Below are 24,111 nucleotides of genomic sequence, written 5' to 3' on the forward strand. Positions count from 1 at the left end.
TCTTCCTTTTGCAGATCTTGTGGAAGATGGGCTTCTCTCGGCACCCTAGATGTGTGTCTAGCAGTTTCCATCCTAATCGTAGCCTTGGGCCACATTTTGGTCCCCTCGTCACCAGAGAAAGATGCTGCTTAGTTTGATAGCTGGTAGGTAAAATGGAAATTACCCGGGGAAGTGATCTATTGCCTTGACTTCTCTAATCAATATAAAGTACTTATTTCTAACATTTAATGTCTGTCTTATAGATTCTGTTAACTTTTTTCTTGCTTACACTCAATACATTTGTCCCTTTCACATATGATTTATGAAAAGGTGAATGGTATTCATATTTTAGATCAAGTAAGCGGTGTTCTTAATTACCTTGAATTAGTTTAGATGGGTTGTGTCCTTACAGTCGAATATTATGATTATTATTATTATTACTAGCTAAGCTATAACCCTTCTAGGGAAAGCAGGATGCTATAAGCCTATTAGCTCTAACAAGGAAAATAGTTTAATGAGGAAATGAAATAAGGAAACATAGAATAGTGTGCCTGAGAGTACCCTCAAGCTAGAGAACTCTAAACCCTAACCCAAGACAGCGGAAGACCATGATACAGAGGCTATGGCACTACCCAAAAGAATAATAGTTTGATTTTGGACTGTCTATCTCCTAGAAGACACTGGACACAACAACATTAACCAAGCTGATCATTCTGGTAGATGCAATTTTCATTTTCTTTCCACGCTTATGGTATTGATCTCTTCTTGTTAACTAAAAATATTTTTTAAATTTGCACTTCATTAGTGAGCATCGACAATCGCACAGTTTACAAAACTAGAATTCTAAGTTATGACAAGGAAAAAACTACATTCTACACTTATAAAAAAATGTAATTTTAATCGGAAATTCAACGTAGAAATATACTGTTCTCGGCCGTATTATTTTGTTTGGTCCAAAATAATATTACTATCATCACATGAACCATATTTATTTTACAACTGGTTATCTTGTATTTATCAATCTCTCATACAGCACCAACAGCACATGAAACTACGGAAAATACGCGACTTTGGCTTCAAATTGGTCGACCACCCGCCTTACTCTCCAAACGTGATCCCCTCCGACTATCACCTCTTTCCACAACTGAAGAAACATCTCAAGTGAACGAAATTTCATGAGTTTTCATAACCCAGTCAAAAAAAAAACAATTACGAGGATCTCAGTGTGAAGCTGGGCTCTTAGGTGAGGATTCTATAGTGGCATAGCTATATCTTGCTCCCCCCAGATTGCTATTTTAGTCTCAGAGTTTAGAATCTACAAAATTTATCTTTATTTTCTAATTACTTTTTCATAAATATGCAACTTCCAGTGCACACTTGTCTTCTCTTCTGTCCCATTGGAAAATTCTGGCCACAGCTTCATTATAGTTTGCAGAATCTGCAAGTCAGTCCGAAAGCTCCATTCTTGAACGAAGTAGCAAGAAATACGAGTAAAGGGAAGGAACGAACACTGCAAAGACTTCTTCGTGAGGATTACAGTGTGCCAGGCCAGGCATATGTGCAATACCCATTTCAGATCTGTTCTGTGGTCATGAACAAATAGTGAGAAATCAAAATTGTTCTCTAGTCTCAGGTAGTGCCATAGACTTCCACTGCCTTGGGGTAGAAATCTCTACTTGAGGGTACACTTGGGCACACTATTCTATCTTATAACTCTTCCTCTTGTTTTGTTTTTTTCTTTAAGGTTTTAGTCTTTATATGAAAGATTTATATCAATTTTGTATCCATTCTTAAAATATTTTATAATTGTTCATTACTCCTCTTGTACTTTATCTATTTCTTTTCCTCACTTGGCTATTATTCCCCGTTGGAACCCTTGGGCTTATAGCATCCTGCTTTTCCAACTCAGGTTGTAGCTTAGCTAGTAATAATAATAATGATATATTTTCTTCTTTGTCATAACTTTCAAGTTTAGTAAAGTGGGTGCATATAATTGTGGTGTTGGTTGGTAGTGGTGTGACTATCAACGAATCCACTGTGAAGCCGATGGAGGTTGTACACATTACTGGGTTTTCGTGTGTTGTTAGCGAGAAGTGCAACTGTGCATTCCTCTTGCTATCCAAAATGGTGTTGACATGTAACTTGTGTTCTTTGAGGATATGTGTTAATGGTACAGATGATGGGAGAAATTACTTGACGTTTGTTACAAGATATTTCTGATAAGTATCAGAGATGGGGCATTGTCGTAAGTGACTCTTTTTTTAGTTAATTGTTACTTATGTACCGACTTGGGGGTAATGGTGATTGTGCAATGACATGATAATGATTATTCTTATAATTATTTGTGTGAGTTTATATATGTTTATGTTATGTGGTGATTACCCATGTTTCTGCTGTATTGATAAGTAAATTGTTTGTGGTGTTGGTATGTTTTATTGACTTGTTATACTGTAATTCTTACAGGTCGAAATAAAGTTTTTATTAAGACAACCCGAGTTTATGTGGTATCCAAGCAAGCATTTCAGCAGTACTCAACATGACAGGTAAAAAGGGCAGCTCTACTGGAGAGGACAACATTGCTGGGATGTTACTGGAGGCACAGAAGAAAGCAAAACAACAGAGGGGAACTGTTAAGGCAAAGCTAACGCATAAGCTTGGTATGTTTCATGAGTAAAGGTCCCCAACTCACAAAGATTCGGACATTTGGACTTTTTCAAATCAAAGATAATGTAAAGAAAAGAACAACTGGGAAGGCCTATGGGGATATATTCAATTATATTGTCACATGAGGCATGTACATTGATGTTGTTGATGAATATAACAGTCTTTTAATGTGTTTCAGAAGATTCACAACTGTTCATAGCTATCCTGATACTGTGCACTGATTGAAGCTCACAAATAGTATTGGCAAATAAAGACCTGAAGAGTGACATTCACAACAATGGGACATGCATGAGGTCACTGTATTTGGAGCAAAAGAAGGCTTGAAATGGAAATTTATTCGTTCAGCAAATGCTGTATGGCTTAACGGTGTGAGGCATTAGTTAACTAAAAAAAGGTTTCTGTTATTGCTCGTTTGGGCTACTATTTTAATATTTATGTGATTTACAGAACTTTTTTTGAAATACCAGACTTAATGAATGGCAAGCCTATTGGATTGAAACCTGGTATAGATGTGGAATTAGGACCATTGTGTCCAAACTATTTACTTTTGGGTACAGCATGAAATAGTGTACCATCTGTTTCATGGTCTACTTCAGGTGACACTAAGAAGTGTTTAAACTTTATACAAAATGTTGTCAACACTTATTGGAGTAAGCGGCAGAGAGATATCTTCACACTCATTGTATGGTGAAAGTGGCACTCGGAAAAGAGAAACATACAAGTCGGTGATATCGTTATAATAAAAGATAAAAATGTTGTGTGAGAGTAATAGAAAATAGGACAGCTTGTAGATACAGAAACAGGCAGAAATAGTCAGGCAAGAGATGTGACAATTGGATGCAAAATACAAAGACCAGAACAATACTAGAGACATAGTGACAGTTATTAATAGATCTGTTCACAAGTTAGTGATATTGCCACCCATTGAGGAGCAATAAAAGTGGCAGGAGTGTATTATCAGTTACAGACACTAATAATTATTATTATTACTAGCCAAGCAACAGCCCTAGTTGGAAAAGCAAAATGCTATAAGCCCAAGGGCTCCAATAGGGAAAAATACCCCAGTGAGGAAAGGAAATAAGGAAATAAATAAATGATGAGAACAAATTAACAATAAATCATTCTAAAAACATCAACAACGTTAAAATAGATATACATACATACATATACCAAGGCACTTCCCCCAATTTTGGGGGGTAGCCGACATCAACAAATGAAAAAAAAAAAATGGGGGGGACCTGTACTCTCTACGTTCCTCCCAGCCTAACAAGGAACTCAACCGAGTTCAGCTGGTACTGCTAGGGTGCCACAGCCCACCCTCCCACATTATCCACCACAGATGAAGCTTCATAATGCTGAATCCCCTACTGCTGCTACCTCCGCGGTCATCTAAGGCATCGGAGGCAGCAGCAGGGCCTACCGAAACTGCGTCACAATCGCTCGCCATTCATTCCTATTTCTAGCACGCTTTCTTGCCTCTCTCACATCTATCCTCCTATCACCCAGAGCTTCCTTCACTCCATCCATCCACCCAAACCTTGGCCTTCCTCTTGTACTTCTCCCATCAACTCTTGCATTCATCACCTTCTTTAGCAGACAGCCATTTTCCATTCTCTCAACATGGCCAAACCACCTCAACACATTCATATCCACTCTAGCTGCTAACTCATTTCTTACACCCGTTCTCACTCTCACCACTTCGTTCCTAACCCTATCTACTCGAGATACACCAGCCATACTCCTTAGACACTTCATCTCAAACACATTCAATTTCTGTCTCTCCATCACTTTCATTCCCCACAACTCTGATCCATACATCACAGTTGGTACAATCACTTTCTCATATAGAACTCACTTTACATTCATGCCCAACCCTCTATTTTTTACTACTCCCTTAACCTCCCCCCAACACTTTGCAACCTTCATTCACTCTGACGTACATCTGCTTCCACTCCACCATTTGCTGCAACAACAGACCCCAAGTACTTAAACTGATCCACCTCCTCAAGTAACTCGCCATTCAACATGACATTCAACCTTGCACCACCTTCCCTTCTCGTACATCTCATAACCTTACTCTTACCCACATTAACTCTCAACCTCCTTCTCTCACACACTTCCAATTTCTGTCACTAATCTGCCAAGCTTCTCTTCTGTGTCTGCAACCAGTACAGTATCATCTGCAAACAACAACTGATTTACCTCCCATTCATGGTCATTCTCGTCTACCAGTTTTAATCCTCGTCCAAGCACTCGAGGATTCACCGCTCTCACCACTCCATCAACATACAAGTTAAACAACCACGGCGACATCACACATCCCTGTCTCAGCCCCACTCTCACCGGAAACCAATCACTCACTTCATTTCCTATCCTAACACATGCTTTACTACCTTTGTAGAAACTTTTCACTGCTTGCAACAACCTTCCACCAACTCCATATAACCTCATCACATTCCACATTGCTTCCCTATCAACTCTATCATACGCTTTCTCCAGATCCATAAACGCAACATACACGTCCTTACTTTTTGCTAAATATTTCTCGCATATCTGCCTAACTGTAAAAATCTGATTCATACAACCCCTACCTCTTCTAAAACCACCCTGTATTTCTAAGATTGCATTCTTTGTTTTATCCTTGATCCTATTAATCATTACTCTACCATACACTTTTCCAACTACGCTTAACAAACTAATACCTCTTGAATTACAACACTCATGCACATCTCCCTTACCCTTACAGTATATAGCGGTACAATACATGCACAAACCCAATCTACTGGTACCATTGACAACACAAAACACATATTAAACAATCTCACCAACCATTCAAGTACAGTCACACCCCCTTCCTTCAACATCTCAGCTCTCACACTATCCATACCAGACGCTTTTCCTACTCTCGTTTCATCTAGTGCTCTCCTCACTTCATCTATTGTAATCTCTCTCTCATTCTCATCTCCCATCACTGGAACCTCAACACCTGCATCAGAGTATTGTGTGTCCCATTGACAAAATGCTTACACTCACTTTTTGACAAGCTGCTACACTCGGTGTTAACCTGACAACATCCTATTACAGTACACACCTGTGACCTTCTGGTGCATGTTGGAAATCTAATTCTGATTAATTTAGATTTTTCACAGCAATTTCCAGGCTCAGTACCTGTACTGACCCAGCATTGCATACCTCAGCCTTAGTATCAGTTACAATTTCTGATGTGCACCTTTTTTATCTTTTAATAAATGAAGCTAACATTCATGGTCAATTGCATGTATGGCGCAGCAGCAACATTGGACACATCTCAATCAGACCTCCCAGCCACTGACGTCGTCTTCAGCTTTTTAGCCTGTTGCCGCTAATATCACTCGCAGAAATGGTGCTTATTGTACCATCCAATGCGACCTTGCTAGGCATGCGACTTTTTCCCCCATAATAATGGTTTGCAAATTGTCAGATTTTTCCGCAGTAAAAACATAACCCAACGCTAGCGGAGAAATTGGCACAGCCTCTCGGGTGCACAAAACTCGCATTTCACTTTTACCTTGTAGCTGGATTTTGTCACATCTCTCTTATTTTTCTGGTAAATTGTAATTACAGCTGCTTATTCTAACTGTGGCATAGCTGATTCCTCGTCCCCCTTGATGCCTGCCTCGTTGAACTGCCTTTGCTCCCCTTTTTGTATGGGATATCTACATTCCTGTGCTGCCTCCTTGAATCTCATTTTTCCAATGTTTCACTAATTTAATTAGATTTCTCAGAGAGTTCTGAAGTATCCTGTTATAGCTTTTGATTCAGTATGCCAATGCGTTTTCACTTGAATCATCACTGCATTTATGGGTACGCAAACACGTACTCGATGGCTTCCCGCTGGGACCTGTAGATTTATTTCGTTCGCTGTTTCTCCTGTTTGACATCCTGTGAAGAAATTATCCCACAAAACTGGTATGTTCGCTGTCTTTGGAGAAATTTTCATTGGTCATCAAAGGCATCGTCTACCCTTAAAACATTCCTAGTGGCTGAAGAGAATTTAGTGTCTATGCTCCTTGTCATTTGTCTTTCCAGAGTAGCCTGATATTCATTACTGCCTCATCGCAGAGGAACTTACTGATTTTTATCCAATGCATAGATTGCTTACAGTGTCTGAAATCCTCTGTTGAGACTTCATATATGATATGCTTGCTATTTCCCCTGCCTTGTGCTGGATTATTCCAACCTGCTTGAACTAATGCATGTAGAAGTTTAGATCCATAGCCAGTCTCTCTTCTGCTGTTTCTCATCTTACTAATGTAGGGGTGTAATTCAGCAATCTTCAGTGAAACCCCAACAATCTGCAGAAGTAATATTCCGTCAGTGCACCATGTAGGATACTCTATTGGTATTATTATTATTATTACTAGCCAAGCTACAACCCTAGTTGGAAAAGCAAGATGCTATAAGCCCAAGGGCTCCTATAGGGAAAAATAGCCCAGTGAGGAAAGGAAATAAATAAATGATGAGAATAAATTAACAATAAATCATTCTAAAAACAGTAACAACGTCAAAACAGATATGTCCTATATAAACTATTAACAACGTCAAAAACAGATATGTCATATATAAACTATAAAAAGGCTCTTGTCAGCCAGGTCATCATAAAAACATTTGCTCCAACTTTGAACTTTTGAAGTTCTACTGATTCAACTACCCGATTAGGAAGATCATTCCACAACTTGGTAACCGCTGTCATAAAACTTCTAGAATACTGTGTAGTATTGAGCCTCATGATGGAGAAACGCCTGTGTATATAGAATTAAGTGCCTGCCTAGTATTACGAACAGGATGGAATTGTCCTGGAAGATCTGAATGCATAGGATGGTCAGAATTATGAACAATTTTGTGCAACATGCATAATGAACTAATTGAATGACGGTGCCAGAGATTGATATCTACAGTAGATCAGGAATAAGAAATTTTATGGACCGTAAGTTTCTGTCCAACAAATTAAGATGAGAATCAGCAGCTGAAGAGCTGACAGAAGAACAATACTCAAAGCAATGTAGAATTAAAGAATTAAAACACTTCAGAATAAATTGATCACTGAAAATATTGAAAGACTTTCTCAATAAGCCATTTTTAGTGCAATTAAAGAAGACACAGACCTAATGTGTTTCTCAAAAGTAAATTTGCTGTCGAGAATCACCTAAAATTTTTAAAGTCATACAAACTTAAAGAAGCATTATCAATACTGAGATCCGGAGGTTGAGGAGCTACTGTCCTTGACCTACTTACAATCATACTTCAAGTTTTGTAAGGATTCAACTTCATACCCCGTAATTTGCACCATGCACTAATTTTAGCTAGATCTCTATTAAGGGATTCAGCAACCCCAGATCTACATTCAGGGGATGAAATTGATGCAGAGAGAGTAGCATCATTTGCATATGCAACAAACTTGTTTTCTAGGCCAAACCACATGTCATGTGTATATAGTATGAAAAGTAATGGGCCAAGAACACTACCCTGTGGAACACTGGATATCACATTCCTATACTCCCTATGGTGCCCATCAACAACAACTTTGAGATCTATTACTTAAAAAATCTATAATAATGATAAGAAACGACCCACCCACTCCCAACTGTTTGAGTTTAAAAACAAGGGCCTCATGATTAACAAGGTCAAAAGTAGCACTAAAATCAAGGCCAATCATACGAACTTCCTGACCACAATCGAGGGATTTCTGTACAGCATTGGAGATTGTAAGAAGGGCATCACATGCTTCAAGGCCTTTACGAAAACCAAATTGCAGACTAGGGAATAGATGATTACCTTCAACAAACCTATTAAGACGTTTTACCAGAAGACATTCAAAAACTTTAGATAATATGGGAGTTATGGAAATTGGGCGGTAATCAGTTAGACTTGAGCTACCGCAAACACATTTACATAGAGTAATATTACTAATTCTCCAACAAGTGCTAAAAGCTCTTTTTGCTAACCTGCGCAAAATAACAGATAACTTTGGAGCTAAGAAATCTGCAGTCTTTATAAAAAACAAAAACAAAAAAAAACTAAGGAAAAATACCATTTGGGTCTACAACTCTATAAGCATCAAGGTCCATCAACAGAGCTTTAATTTCACGAGATAGAAAAGCTAAACTAGTTAGTTTAGCCTCAGGAAAACAGGAATGAGGAAGTTCAAGTTTTTCATTACTCTGTTTACTATAAAAAGCATCAGCCAAAAGGGTTGCAGATTTAAGGGTAGACCACCATTTATGTTCCTGAGTTGTACCAGAAAGGGTTTCTTTTATGGTTAAATTGTATTCCTTTTCAGTTGAAGCATAAACTCTCTGAGCAAAAGCTGTAAGCTGAGTATAGTTATTCCAGGTCAAATCTGATCTGTTACCCTTCCAAAGATGATAGGACCCCTGCTTCCCCAAATAAGCCCGTCTACAATCATCATTGAACCACAGTTTGTCCTTCACTTGGTACCTTAGTACACGAGAAGGGATACACCTGTCAATTATGTTGACTAGATTCTCATTTAAAGGGACAACAGGATCAACAGTACTATATAATTGTGACCAATTCAAGCACAAAAGATCATGCAAAATCCCATTCCAGTCTGCTTGGGATTTCATATAAATTTTACAAGAGTATGATACATCAGGGACAGGCTGCTCAGTCTTCACTACTAGTAAAGCCAAGGCATGATCAGATGTCCCGACTGGAAAACCAACCTCACTTATAACAACGCCAGGGGAATCAGTGCATACGAGGTCCAAGCAATTACCAGACCTGTGAGTAGCTTCACTTATAGTATTATTATCATGGACTAGATCAAAACTTGAATTGCTGGAGTTTTCATTAACCAGTCAAAATATATTTGCATATTAAACTCATGTTTCAAGGATTCTTGGGTGTTTATAACTATCTCTTTAAAGAATGACTGAGACAAGGTAAAATGACAACACTCTATGAGGACAATGCCTTAGAGACTGATCCTATATACATATGATGAGCACTAAGCCCCCCCCCCCCCCCACCCCCTTCTCTCAAGTTAGGACCAGAGAGGGTCAATCAATGGCTGTTGATGACTCAGCAAGTAGATCTGTCTGTCTGTATAGATTGCCTTACCTTGTGTAAGACCAGTAGATCCATATGTTGTCCCAAAACACCCCATCCATACCACACAAAGATAATCAGTTACACAGAGTTTAAACAGCTCGTTGAGCGAGATTTTTTACTATATATAAGAGAGACATTAATCTACAAGTTTTGAGTTTCTTAAAAAGAAATCCAGCTAATTTTTACTCGTAAATTTTAGAGCTCCCTCTAGTTATTAGAAAATGATAACCTTATTAGTTCACACTAATCTAACTATATAGGTTATTTGAATATCAAATTATAGGCTTCTAATGTCAATATTACAACACCAGCTGGAATATTTTTCAGATCATAAGTTAATCTAAGTTTTTCATCATCTGTTTAATGTTTGCTTAAATTCTATACTACAGCCGTACACACACAAACACCATAACCAAAACAGTCATTTATTCCTTTAAATCAAAGTTTACTTGAAATTCTACAAAATATCAATTAAAGTTGGGGAGTTCCTTCACTATCTAAGCTCTGTATAATAATAGAATCTATTGATTATTCCTCATTAGCGATTTTCAACACTTCAAACCAGCAAACAAAATTATTCAGTCATTTAAGCAATCTGTAAAATGCAACCTACTGTTCATGACGTCACTAAAACGTATTTTCTTAATAAAAACACAGATTTAGTCTCTAAAATGTATCCTTTTGATAGATTATGTTATATAAACATCTTATAATGACTATATCTATATACTTTGTTGAAATACATCTCTAATTTCCCGTAAAACAATAAATCTTCTGCCCCGCCTCTCATGACTAGACATCGTAGCCAGAAACAGTCTATTAGTCTTTCGAATTTGGCGTATTTGTTTAACTTACGGCCCTTAATACGAGCATTTATTTGTTTATTTAAAGAAATACTACATTTTTTAAGGTTATTTTTGTAAAATCTAATTTTTAAGTCATAATTCATCTGATATCCGTATAGGTATTCCCTCCTAGGCCTTCTACGTAATTTCATTCATAAAAACGCGATTAGTGACGTCACCTACAACCATCAATCACAGCAGAGGATGAATCAGCCATTGTGAGACAACAGATATTTCCCGCTAAATATACAGATAAGGTGAGACCATTCCTCTGGTTTATGGTGAACAAATAAATAGAGGTAAAGCTTTTGAGCTTTTTTAATGTAATAAGTAACTGGTTTCTCGAATAACAGCTCATAGATCGCAGGAACTCCCTCTTGGCGGGATATTCCAGCCCTCTGATTGGCTGTATCTTCTCAGTTGTGATTGGTTGTCACCTTTGTTTACAAATTCCCACATTCAAGTTAAACGTCGTAGCCAAAACCTTGTTGATTATTTCTTCAATAAAAACGTATTTATTCAGCTTAAGCAATCAAACAAGATTTATTATCTATTATATTTGGAAATACATTATATTAAAAGTGTATTTTTACAGAAAAAACTATAATTTACCAGTCCTAAATAATCTGCAATACGTATAGATACTTCAGTCTTACCGAGTCAAATTCATTCATTAAATACTATTACCTGACGTCACATACAACCGCCAATCACAGCAGAGGACGTATCAGCCAATGAGACGACAGATATTTCCCGCTAAAAATATATAAGGCAAGAGGTTTCCTCCGGTTTATGGGCTGCTGTTGACAAAAAAGTCAGATTCACGGGGAGATTTTGCGCAAACGCTCTCTAGCTAATGGCGTTTTTTCATCCTATTTCTTCTTTTATACGTACAACAATGATATTTTATTACGAAATTATTGTTTTCGAGTTTGTTTAATGAAAGTTGCAATTTTAAGCCATACTTTATCTGAAATAAGTATATTGTTGGCATTTAATCCATATAATGATGTTTTAAGGTTGATTATGCATGTATTCGACTCAATATGATATGATATAATTAATTAAAATCCACCATATGTTGTTAACCAACCGTTTTAATGTGAAATTTACGGGTATTTGGGCAGATTTCTTCAACAGCAACTCATAAGCTCCCGTAACTCTCGGTGGTGCATTCCAATCCTCTGATTGGCTATATTTTCCTCAGCTGTGATTGGTTATTGCCTTCAGTACTACGGTTTCACACACAAACGAACACACATATTTAACATCGTAGCCAGAAGGACAGTCAATTATTCCTTCGAATATGACTTATTTATTTAACTTATGGCCTTTAATAAGATTCCTTATTTATTTTGTTTTGAAATTGATAATATTATTGAGATTATTTTTTGTAAAATTTAATTTTTAAGGCCCGAATTCATCTGAAATGGGCATTGGTTTATCCCCTTAGGGCTTACACTAGCATTCATTCATAAAAACACGATTAGTGACATCACATACAACCACCAATCACAGAAGAGGGCGAATCAGCCAATGAAACAACAGATATTTCCCGCTAAATATACTTGAGGCGAGATGGTCGCAGGAACTCTCTCTTGGCGGGATAATCCAACCCTCTGATTGGCTGTATCTTCTCAGTTGTGATTGGTTGCTACTTTTGTTTACAAACTCACACCCACACGTTTAACATCGTAGCCAAACCCTAGTTAATTATTTCTTCTAAAAAGACGCATTTATTCAGTTTAAGCATTCGAAAAAGATTTATTAGCTATTGTATTATTAAATTTATTATATTAAAAGTTTATTTTTACTATAAACTATAATTTATCAGTCCTAATTTATCTGCAATAAGTATAGATATTTTACTCCTACCGAGTCGAATTCATTCATGAAATACTATTACCTGACGTCACATACAACCGCCAATCACAGCAGAGGACGTATTAGCCAATGAGACGACAGATATTTCCCGCTAAAAATGCATAAGGCGAAAGGGTTCCTCCGACTTATGAGCTGCTGTTGACAAAAAAGTCAGATTCACGGGAGACATTTCTCGCAAACGCTCTAGCTAATATCTTTTTTTTCATCCTATTTTGTTTTCATAAGCGTTTTAATGTAAATTTACGGGTAATTGGGCAGTTTTCTCCAACAGCAACTCATAAGCTTCTGTTACTCTTCGTGGTACATTCCAGTCCTCTGATTGGCTATAACTTCCTCAGCTGTGATTGGTTATTGCCTTCGTTCACGCACAAACGAACACACGCATAGAACATTGTAGCCAAAAACATTAGTCAATTATTCCTTCGAATATGACTTATTTATCTAACTTGCGACCTTTAATAAGTTTTTTATTTATTTTATTTTAAAATTAATAATATTGTTAATATAGTTTTTTTGTAAAATCTAATTTTTAAAGCTCTAATTAATCTAAAATACGTATAGTTTTTTTTATTCATGAATACGAGTGTCTGACGTCACATGCAATCAGCCAATGAGACAACAGATATTTCCCGGTATAAATGCATAAGGCGAGAATATCTTGTAATACCATATACGCAGAAAACAGTAATTGTTAAACTATTTTGTTTATTCTTACATTTATCATACATGCACCCTTCTCCTTTCTGTATTTAAGTAAATACAACGAGTGTTATGGATAACGACGTCATCAATCAAGAACCAATAACGAGCTCGAAAGATAATGACGTCATTACCAAAGCAACCAATCACAGTACATAACCTTCCCACCAGACGAGCTTGACACTGGGGCTTATGAAATGCTATGCTGACTTATGGAACCTATTTTAAATATCTCAGACATATAATAGTGTATGAAGGAAAGCAAATACATTAATGTATATTATACACAATATAATACACATTTAATCAAAATAATAATGATTTTGGTTGATTTTTAAATTGTTCTTCCATGTGTACGTAGATTGAACGATAAGCAAGGCTGTACTGGCTCTACAACATTATTCAAATTAATTACTTATCAGATTGTAAAACAAGTAGAAAAGGAAGGTAATGGTTTTAAAAATGATATTATAAAGCTAGTACTATTATTTGATGCTGATGATGTCCTAGTGCTTGCTGAGATTATAGAGGATGCTGAATTGAACATAAGGAAAGTGATAGATATAGGAAAGCAGTGTGGTTTAGACATAAATAGAGACAAAAGTAGCGTACTTATATATAATATGAAGGAGAAACAAGATAACATAGAGGGAATAAGAGTAGTAAGCAATATTAAATACCTAGGTATCAAGGTAGATGATAGTAGGAATATGTTCAAAACACAGAAAAGTGAAATGATAGTTAAGGCGCAAAAGCTAGCTAATCTTCATATTCGATTATAGAAAAAAGTTGTAATAAGATACTGATAGGGAAAACATACTGGAAAAGTGTAGCACTACCTTCTATATTATATGGAAAAATGTGATTAACTTAACGGAAACGGAAATAGAAAAGTTGCAGAGAATAGAGAATGGAGTGTATAGAAGGATGTTAGGGGGTGTAAAGAATACAGCAATTGTAGCCTTGAGAGGGGATGTAGGAGCACCTGCTATGAAAACAAGGGTAATGGATGGTAAGCTGAGGTACCTTAATAGCATTTTTAAGGGAGAAAAGGACCTACTAACAGCAATAGTCAATGATATGGAAGAAAAAGAGAGGAAGTGGTGGATGCATGTGAAGAAGTATGCTGAAGAATGTGGGATGGCGATGAGAGAAGTCAAGAGATGTACGAAAGAGGACATAAAGAAGAGAACAAGAGAATGGGACACAAGCAAATGGAAGAGTGAAATGGAGTGTAAGGAGAGTCTAATTTTGTATAAAAACTGGAAAAGTGAAATCAAGGAGGAGGAAGTGTATGACAATACATTTTCGTCAATTTTATTATTCAGAGCAAGGACAAACTCATTGGGCTTGAATATAAGAAACAGACACCAAGATGGAAAGATAAACTGTGTATTCTGTGATGTAGAAGAAAATGCTAACCACTTTATATTATATTGTCCACAGTTTAGTGATATAAGAATAAAAGCAATTGAGCTTCAACAACCATACGAAGAAGATAGTGCACAAACAGTTGGAAAATTCCTATTTTGTGAAGAGAATATTGAAAATAAGAAAAGTATACTACAACAAATGTGGATGAAAAGAGAAAAACTAGTGAAAATAAGGAACACACAAAACTAAAAGACACAGAGGCGCCGTTGTAAAGGATATGCCTCACCCCAGAACCTGACCTGACCTGTGTCAAGTCTGAATCCTCCAAATATTGTAAGCATTATATTGACTTTAAAAAAGTCTACGTAAGTAGAATATATTAAAAGGAAACTCTGTGAGTGATATTCCATGTTTAAACTGACTGAGAACTGCACTGAAGACCAAAACTGTATTGGACCTTCATACCCGTAGCTACTGCAGGTAGGTTTCTTGTGAGCGATATGTTAAACTGCATAACCTGCATGTTAGTCTATGTAGGTTTAAAAATTATGAGATTAGCATAGATATACAGGTAATATAGTAATGCAAATGTGTCTCAATTATTGATGGCCGACCAGGTAAGGCAGACTTAGAATGCATGAGATAGGCTAGATTGTACCATAACAAATTTACGCAAAAGTATTCATAAAGTTTGAAGTTTTTATATTCTTATATGCCATTTTACTGTAATTGATTGTTAATTTCAAAGAAGGTTATTATGATGGTATGCAATTCAAAGGATTTGGATAGTTTGTAGAATGGTGGACACACCCACCAACTAACCCTAAGAAAGATTACTGAGGTTTCAATGGAGATTACTTTAGGTTAGGTCATGTCTTTTTATATCAGGAAATACAATTAAATTTGCTGTTTTCCAATGCCAAATCATCCTAGGTCTGTTCTCAGCATAACAATTAAATGGGGTTTTATTTTAGTTATGGACAGAAAAAGCTTTTCTACTAAAAAACAGGCTTTTCTTATAGAAAAATGTCTATTTACTTTGAAAATGAGGTAAAGTTGTATTGTATTACAGGGTATATAGCATTTCGAACAGAAAATAAATGTTTTCCTGGAGCAAATAACGTGATTTAACTGAATTTGACCTTCATTTCAACCGCAAACAAACAGAACAGCCAGTTCTACTAATTTCAAGTATCCGAACTGGTTGTTGTTGTTATGGTTCAAATGAAGGTGAAAACCAGTTAAATCACATTATTTACTAGAGGAAAACATATTTCCTGTTAGAATGTTTAGATATAATGGCTCTTGTTCGCTTGCCAGAAAAGAAAAACATCAAGCTTGTATGTACTGGCAAGCGGCAATGCTGAGCTGCGCACGCCAACATTAGCAACGCTAAATATAATGGTTCTTGTTCCGCCACTGGCTCGCTTCGCTCGCATGAAAATAAAACATCAAGCGCGTATGTACTGGCAAGCGGTAATGTCGAGCTGCGCATGCTGAAAAATTAATAAAACTAACGTTGAAATTAAAGAAATTAATTACTTACTTTTATGACCGGGACGACAAAGCCTGTGGGTCACTGGGGTGTTGTGACTGTGACGTCTTAACTTCTGTGTATCCACATCGCCGTTTCTTCTTTGTCTTGGCTATCTTAGTTTCAATATTGCAGTAACAGGCGTGAATATCTTTCCTAAATGATAGACACGAACGGCACTTGAGACACTGTAAACGTTTCTATAACTTCCATCGTAAAATACGCAAAAAGACCTCACTTGAACTAACAAAGACCTGACTTGGACAAAGTAGGTAAAGACACGGCTTTTAGTGTACGTTAGTTGGTGTCCATATTTTATGCTCGCTGGAGGAACTGGCCGCTGATATTCAAATGCTCCCTGTGCTATATGCATAATGTTGCTGCCTCAAATTTGGCCTGATTTGATTATTTGCTTTCTCTCAAGAATAAATGCTTAAGTTAGTAGACAGGCAATTATATTCAGGTAAATCTGGATGAATTAAAAGTACAAAAATATGCACTTGTTCTTGGTAAATCTGCAAATGTGGGATAGGATTATTGTGTAAATCTGTCATTAATTTAATGCTTCTTGTGCCTTTTGTCTCTCGTGGATCTTGACTGCTCACAGTCATCCCCTTGCTATGTGTGGTTGCACAATAACAACCTGAACCTAAAGAAGTTGGTTTTCTTTGGACATCGCTACTGCTTAATTGCTGTGGTTTTTCACCGCTGCTAGGCCTTCTGAAGCTGCCCCTTTGGTGTCTCTCCGATTCCTGCAGGCCTCGACCTCAAACAAAAAGAAGTGTGTTCACTATTACTCCTCTTCAAGGTCTTTCTCCTTCTGTGCTTTGTCTTCATTACATTGTTTAGACACTGCTTCTTCTGGTCGATAAGACATTCATGCATTTGGTGACTTTATTTGAGGTACATGCAACGAATGCTTAAAGCTGAAAAAATATATGTATGTAATTATACACTTGTAATGGTTATAAAATAAAATAGGCTACCATACCTGTGATAGGCCATCTTGCTACATACATATAGATACACATAAATATGACCTCCCTGTGGCATGCGTGGATTTGGGATATGTGCTGTCATATATACTAATCTATGTATGTACACTGTGATGCATACTTATATTTACTGCCAGACCTGTGTGAAATTACTCATTGGGAGAACTGTAAAATGTGCCCCTGATTAGCCTATCCAAATGTGTAACTCATCTGGCTACTATGTAGCCTCCAATGTACATATAACATATTGCCCCCTCTGGGCTCATAATAATGATGCACCTTCTTATGCTATTACTTACAAATAGATCAAGATAATAGTCCTAAGATCACTGTAGTATAACAGTTCCGGTAGCTGTGGCTTTCGTCGTGAATCTGTTTATTTCCCTGATTACCTTTTGTACCCCTAGGTGGTGCGCATGCTGCTTGCCCGCCTGATTTGACCTGTCATAACTCATTATTCCACAACTTCTAAGAAGATATCATTGAAGAAGCCCAGGAAAAGAAATTGACAAAGGGCTCGCTGAAGACTCCGACTGCTCTCACATGAGAGGGATTGTACGGTACCAAGAACCAAACCAGACTGGGAAAGTGTCTCGGCACATGGTACAGGATTTTACGCCCTTGCTTTACCATTGCTGGGTCTCCTTTCGGACTGTAGGTAGGGATGAAGGGATCAGTCTTTCTACCCCTCTTTATCTGTGACAACTGATCTCTCTTTCCTTATGCAAGAGGGAGAAAGAAGTGGTGGGATCATCTCCTCCTCCAACGCCTATTGACGCAAAGGACCTCGGTTAGATTTCGCCAGTGGTCTTTATCTTGAGTTTTTAATTTAGTACTTCTCCATTCATCATCTCCTACTATGCTTTTCATAGTCCTCAGCCATGTAGGCAGGACCGTAAGCCTTGACTTGCATACCGTGACACCTTATCAGTTTGGATTACTTGCGATCCTGCTATTAATGCTTGGTCTTGTACCAGCCTGATCATCCTCGCACTGTTTATCGGGATGAGGGGAACTGCACTTCTAGACATTTTCCTGGACACTTGGGGAACACTGCTGTCTCACTCCCTAAAGAAACTTCAGTTTTGGAGGGAAGGAAGATGACTTTTAGTAAGGTTTCATTGCTTCTTTTTGATAGAGGATTCGGGTTGAGAGGAACCAGCGATCATTCTCCTTGGTCATACTTTCTCTTATGTACATGTAATCACTTTCAGGAATACGATCCTTTGTCTCCTTGCAGGTCCGGGGAAAGAGTTTCCATGCATCCATGCTACCAGGAACACAATCATGGGTCTCCTTGTGGCTCATGGGGCCTTTGAAGATGTTCTCATGTGTACACTCAATCAGGAACTATGAGTTGCCCTCTCGGTCGTAAGAGTGGCGATACTTTACTTTTCTTGAGTACAAGGGATCCGAAGTAGATATTGTATCAGTTTTACGCTTGACTGAATTACAAGATTTTCTCTCGTGTGGTTATCGGTCGGGATCGGTCTCCTCTTGATTCTAAGATCAGGAGAAATGTTCCCACATACTTGCATGATAAGGAACATGATCACAAATCAGCTGTTCTTTCTTCTTATCCATGCGCGATTGGGAACATGAACACATGACCTCCACTGACTGCTCTTAGCACTCGTACAATCCTCAAAATGTTCCATTGCATATTCATAATTGCAAATACGGTTCATCATCACCTGGTGACTGATTTCACGCAACCCGCCTGCACGCTGCCCGATATTGATCTCACCAGTACTGTGCTCCTCTAGTTTGGAAGGGCATGAATGACTGACAAGGGATGTTTAATGTTTCTTGGGACATTTTTTGCCTATTCAGCTGTCACATTTCTTTTGTTCCTCCCATTCTGCCTGAATCTTCCCAGCAAGGTTAATTTTTGCCATTAAAAATAGGTTTCTCAGTATTGGTCCTTGCACATCCTAATCTTTCACCTGTCCCTTTGCTAATTTGAATAATCCTTCTTTAACTCTCCTGTGCTGAAGGCTTTCCCGTACATGTTGATTCAACACTATGTCCTTCCTATATGTTCCTGCCCAGATGACTTTTATTGGCAACTTTCAGCAAACTTTTGATGGCATGACTTCATATTGCAATTCAGACATATATTTTTCTGTCTGAAAACATTACCAATGTTCTTTTTGTTGAAACCTGAAATTAGAGAGACAAAACTTGAGTCTGTTGCAGCTCCAAAAGTAATTTCCATGCTGAGAGAGAACTCATGATTAAAACAAACTTGGCTGCTTACTGACAATTTCCTTAGAGTTTAGTCAGTTGAGTTCGTCGGCCATGTAATGAAGAGCATTGCTCTTTCCTTCATTTTTATCGAGAAATAAGCAGCTGCTTTCCCGGAGGAATCATCAGTTTTTATCCTTTGGCTGGTTCTTCCAGAGTCGGTCAAATGATTGTAAGCCTGATATTTCAGTTTTCTCCCTTGGCGGGGATCCAAAACTTGTATCCGTAAGCCAGTTTAAGGTGAATAGGAGGGAATAAGAGGACTGTCCTTTCCCATTGACAGCTGTCTGCTTTCCTTTCTTGGGAGGGAGTAACAGAGGTCACTCGCTGAGTGATTCCTTATTATTTCAACAGGCAGAATGTAAGCCTGGTGTGACAGCTTCCGCCGTGGCACCAGTTACAGGTACTGTACTCCAGCCACCAGTCACTATCACTCTCGGCCAATAAAAGGTCTGTCTGCCTCCTCTCCCACCGACGAGTCTCGCACGCCTTAACTCTTCGAGGTTATTGCCACTTTTTGCTTTTGGGCACAGCAAGGCTCTTAGAGCTTTGTGTGGCCAAGCTTTTTCGGACCTGCGCCTAACGAGGAAGAAACAGCTGGTCTTCAAGTCTAGCACAGTGTTTTTCGTTCCCTTCCTAGGGGATGACATAAGGCTATTCACCAACCCCCTTTTCAGGGGTAGGAGTACTAAGAGAGGCAAGGGTTTGTGAGACCCTCACCTCGTGTGAGACTCTCGCCTTGCCTTAATACCCTTGGCAGATTTGTGAGACCCTCGCCTTAGCACAAATGGCAGGTTTGTGAAACCCTTCTCGCTAGCGCTATAGTAGCGTACGCTACTGGGTTTAATCGTAAAGGAGATTCAATGCTGACGGTTTCTAATTCTCTTTCACTGATTCTCTTGGGCACTTGGAGTGGTTTGGGGATGCTCGCTAGCATTTGCTAGTATCAGATGGTGGTTCACAAGCGCTTGCAAGCGTTTGTGGACGATTGCCAGCATTTATAGACACTCGCCAGCACTTCCTGGCAAGCCTATACGAACCTGCCTAGTGTTTGTGTTCTTGGCATTCTGAGTTGACAAACCCCTCATGCAAGACTTTGCTTCTGCATGGGTAACTCTCATCCCTGAGAAGTTTTGCACAACTGCAGGTGTTCGTTAAAACTCTATAAAAGACTGAAACGAACTCCTGTGGTGCATGCGCTCTCGCCATGGCAAAACCTCAGGATTATTGCCCCAAATATGGTTTACTAACGATGGCTTGAGTTACCCGTATGCGTCAGTGTGCCCCTGGACACAATAAGTTCTCGTTAGACGTCAAGTTTCTGGAAATATAATTCTTCTGGGTTATTTTCTTTGGCTTTGTTGCCCTACGAAATCGAGAGCTCTTTGGAACACTAGCGCAACGAGCTTGTGATATACAATATACATACCCTTATAAGGTTATTTCAAGCCTTTGTTCCCAAGAGAGAGGTATTAGCTTCTGCTTATGTCTATGAACGGTAGCAAGCCCTGCCCACAAGGTGGGCAGACGAACGTCGTCAGCTTCTCATTACATTTACGAACGTTAGTAAGCCCCTCTCACAAAGCGGGTAGCCAAACCAACGGAACTATGATTGCTACACTAGCTGTATGTTTTGTTTTCCTGGGCGCGTGCTCACATCTTGAAAATAGTAAAAATTCCTCGGGCAATAATGTTGCAGTTCATCGCACATACATTATTCCTGCAAGTGGGCTCAGACTTCTCAAATGTTTTTCAGAGGCAAAGAGGTTACACGTGGGACTGCAGACGGACATGTGCATATGCGGGAAGCGATTTTTTTTGCTGACGAGTACTATTGACCATCTTACAATTGGAACTCTGTTCTAATAAATCTAACTAATTTCTCTTCCTTTTGTTTTGTTACAGTTTTTATAGTTTATATAGGAAATATTTATTTTAATGTTGTTACTGATCTTAAATATTTTATTTTTCCTTGTTTCTTATCCTCACTGGGCTATTTTCCCTGTTGGGGCCCCTGGTCTTATAGCATCCTGCTTTTCTAACTAAGGTTGTAGCTTAGCAAATAATAATAATAATAATAATGATAATAATAATAATAATAACAATAACAATAATAATGGCTATACTCCATACTGGAAACCAGCTTATGTACGGTATTACTCTTCTTCCTTCCCGTAACCAGACATACTCGATATGCTCTCTCTATCTTCATTCCAGGTAGTTCCTTCCTAACTTTTATTGGAGCTCTTAGTTTTGAAAAATTCTGAAAGTTCACACAAGCGTTTTTGTTTCCTGAAAGGGAACATTAAAAACTTATACCAGTTTTACCAATCAGAGACGAAGAAATAAATTTTTTTTTGTCGTTCATTCGAAGGAGGAGGTCTCAGTTACAAACGTTTATCAACCGAGTTCCGGACACAACTCATAATTTGGGTTATGCCCGTATGATTGTCCGTATCCCTGGTCTGTGTTAAGTGTCTGTAGATGGACTTCGGCATACATTACCTGTCCAAGAAAGGATTGAAGACACGTGTCAATCTTACCTTTCGGAAGTAGTTGTGTGCGATTGATCGTAACTGACCGGTCTCTTGCCCAAAAGCGATCGCTAAGGAGATTCGCTGTAATAACATCTTCCTTAGGGGGTACTGTCTACCCCTGTTTACCGATTACTGTATGACATATTCATTCGGCCAACTCTCATTGGATTGGTGGCAGTTGGAGCAAGATCTTCCGCCCCTTTGTAGCAGGTGTGTGTAACTGGTTGCACAACTTGACATCAACTCGAGATGTTACTTGCTACGCAATCTATAGACCCCTTGAGAGGAACCGAGGAGAATTGACTTTTTGCTTGAGGGTCAAGGTCGCTTGTTCCACTCAGTGGAACTTGCTCACCCTTAGGAAGGGGCAATAGGCACGATCCTGAGGTATGGTTGAGCATCCTACTGGGTATTGGTTGACCAGGTAGTCCAGAGCCCTACCCGGTTTCCGATGATTGTGGTGGTGAGGGGGGGGGGAGAATTTTTCCTCACAGGTAAACTGCAGAAACAATCTGTCCCCCGCAGTCGTAATAGCCTTTTATGAAGGAATGCCTCCTCCTGTAGGAGTGCATAACGCTACTCACGAGGCTGCTTCAGGAGACAGGTCGTACGAAAATACCCTGGTCTATCCTACTTGGATATGAACACAGACTAGTTTTGTAAGGAAATCTTGCGCAGTGTTGCGTATCCATTCACCGAGTAAGGTGGGCAGACGAGCTCGTCTACCTGACTAAGAGAGGCGTCTCACTACTTCTATACGTGGTGTACTCTTTAGGGTGAGTCTTTCCATCAAGACCCTCACACACAAGAAGCAAGGTCTAGAATAAAGGCGAGTTCTACATCGTGATACCTGGGCGAGCTGAGAAAGGCCCGCGCGGTTAGATCTGTTGCCTTTGAGAACTGGGAAAGGTGCACAAATCAGTGCACAGTTCCAACTCTCACCTTGTAGTTGGGCGAACTGGAACGAGCATGCTCTACCAGTTTTTGCCCTATGATCATGGACACACTCCTCGCAAGTGCACAAAGGTAACAATTACTTGTAAGAGCTGAGAAAGGCTCGCTTTTCCAGCTGTCACCTCGGGAGTACACACTCCCAGTAGGAAAAATAAGAAGAGGTGTGCAAGCCAGGGCACCTTACCAGCATTCGCCTTGCCAAAGCTCGCCTTTGCAAAGAGGTATGGCATATAGCTTCCCCTTCACAGACCGACCATCTTCAGACTGTTCCACCTTTGTTCGAGACCACACTAAGCAAGGTCTTTCTGTTAGGGGATCAAGTACCGGTGGAGCTTTCTCTCGAGAAGCAAATTGCTAGCACCAATGGCAGAATGGCTGGGACATGTAACATCTCTCGAGAAGTTAGTTCCCCATGGCCGTCTCCACATACGGTCTCTATAGTGACAGCTGATGACCTTCTGGTCTTTACACAGAGACCCACCGAGTACCCTAGTGCCAGTGTGACCCGGACAGAAGAGAGACCCGAGTTGGTGGATACAGTATCAGACACCAAACTCCTGAGAGGAGCAGATCCTCTTTCTCTTCCCCTGGATTTGTTGCTCTTCATAGACACATTAAAAGAAGGGGGAGACTCATCTGTTACACCGTACATCATCCAGACTTTGTCCAAATCCGAAAGGCAGTGCCACAAAACCTCCTGGAAATGAGGGCAGCCTACCTGACCCTCAGGTACTTTCATCAGCTCCTTTCAGGGCATTATGTAGTGCTGATGAGTGTCAACACTTCAGTAGTGTCCCACTCAAATAAACAAGGAGAGACCTTCACACAGTATCTATATCTGCTAGCTGTGAAAATCCCAAGGTGGATGGAAGAAAATTTGGTAGCCTCAACAGCCCACTTTATCTGGGGCAAGAAGAATGTACTTGCGGACAGTCTGAACAGGAGGACAGAAAGTTGGCTCCGAATGGACAATCAACCTGTCCGTGACGTCGGGAACTTCTGGTGTACCACTCACCAGTACCGGAACCATAAGTAGGATGCTTTTCAACACCCTTGGGACAGGATGGATGTCTATGCGTTCCCCTCCTTCTGCCTAGTAAGGAGGGTATTGAACAGGGTAAGGGCATCGCAAAATCTAGCAAAGACCGTGGGATCTGCTGTGACAACATAGAGAATAGTTTCCGGACCCTCTATATCTACTCACAGAGGTACCAAGAGAGTTCCCTCTACTTTTTGAGCTACACGGACTACCTCACATGAAGATTTTCCACCAAGCAATACCATGG

The 24,111-nt window shown here is 39.1% G+C and overlaps 1 long non-coding RNA gene across 1 annotated transcript in view; it reads left to right on the top strand.

Moving 5' to 3' along the window:
• Positions 1-14,864: 14,864 nt before the first annotated feature.
• The window catches only part of LOC137629408 (uncharacterized), a 53,838-nt gene continuing 44,591 nt past the window's right edge, over positions 14,865-24,111 (top strand). Inside the window, exon 1 of the long non-coding RNA XR_011041498.1 lies at positions 14,865-15,038. This is a non-coding gene — a long non-coding RNA (uncharacterized lncRNA). The remainder of the gene's footprint in view (positions 15,039-24,111) is intronic.

This window comes from Palaemon carinicauda, chromosome 37 (assembly GCF_036898095.1).
Source record: "Palaemon carinicauda isolate YSFRI2023 chromosome 37, ASM3689809v2, whole genome shotgun sequence".
NCBI lineage: Eukaryota > Metazoa > Arthropoda > Malacostraca > Decapoda > Palaemonidae > Palaemon > Palaemon carinicauda.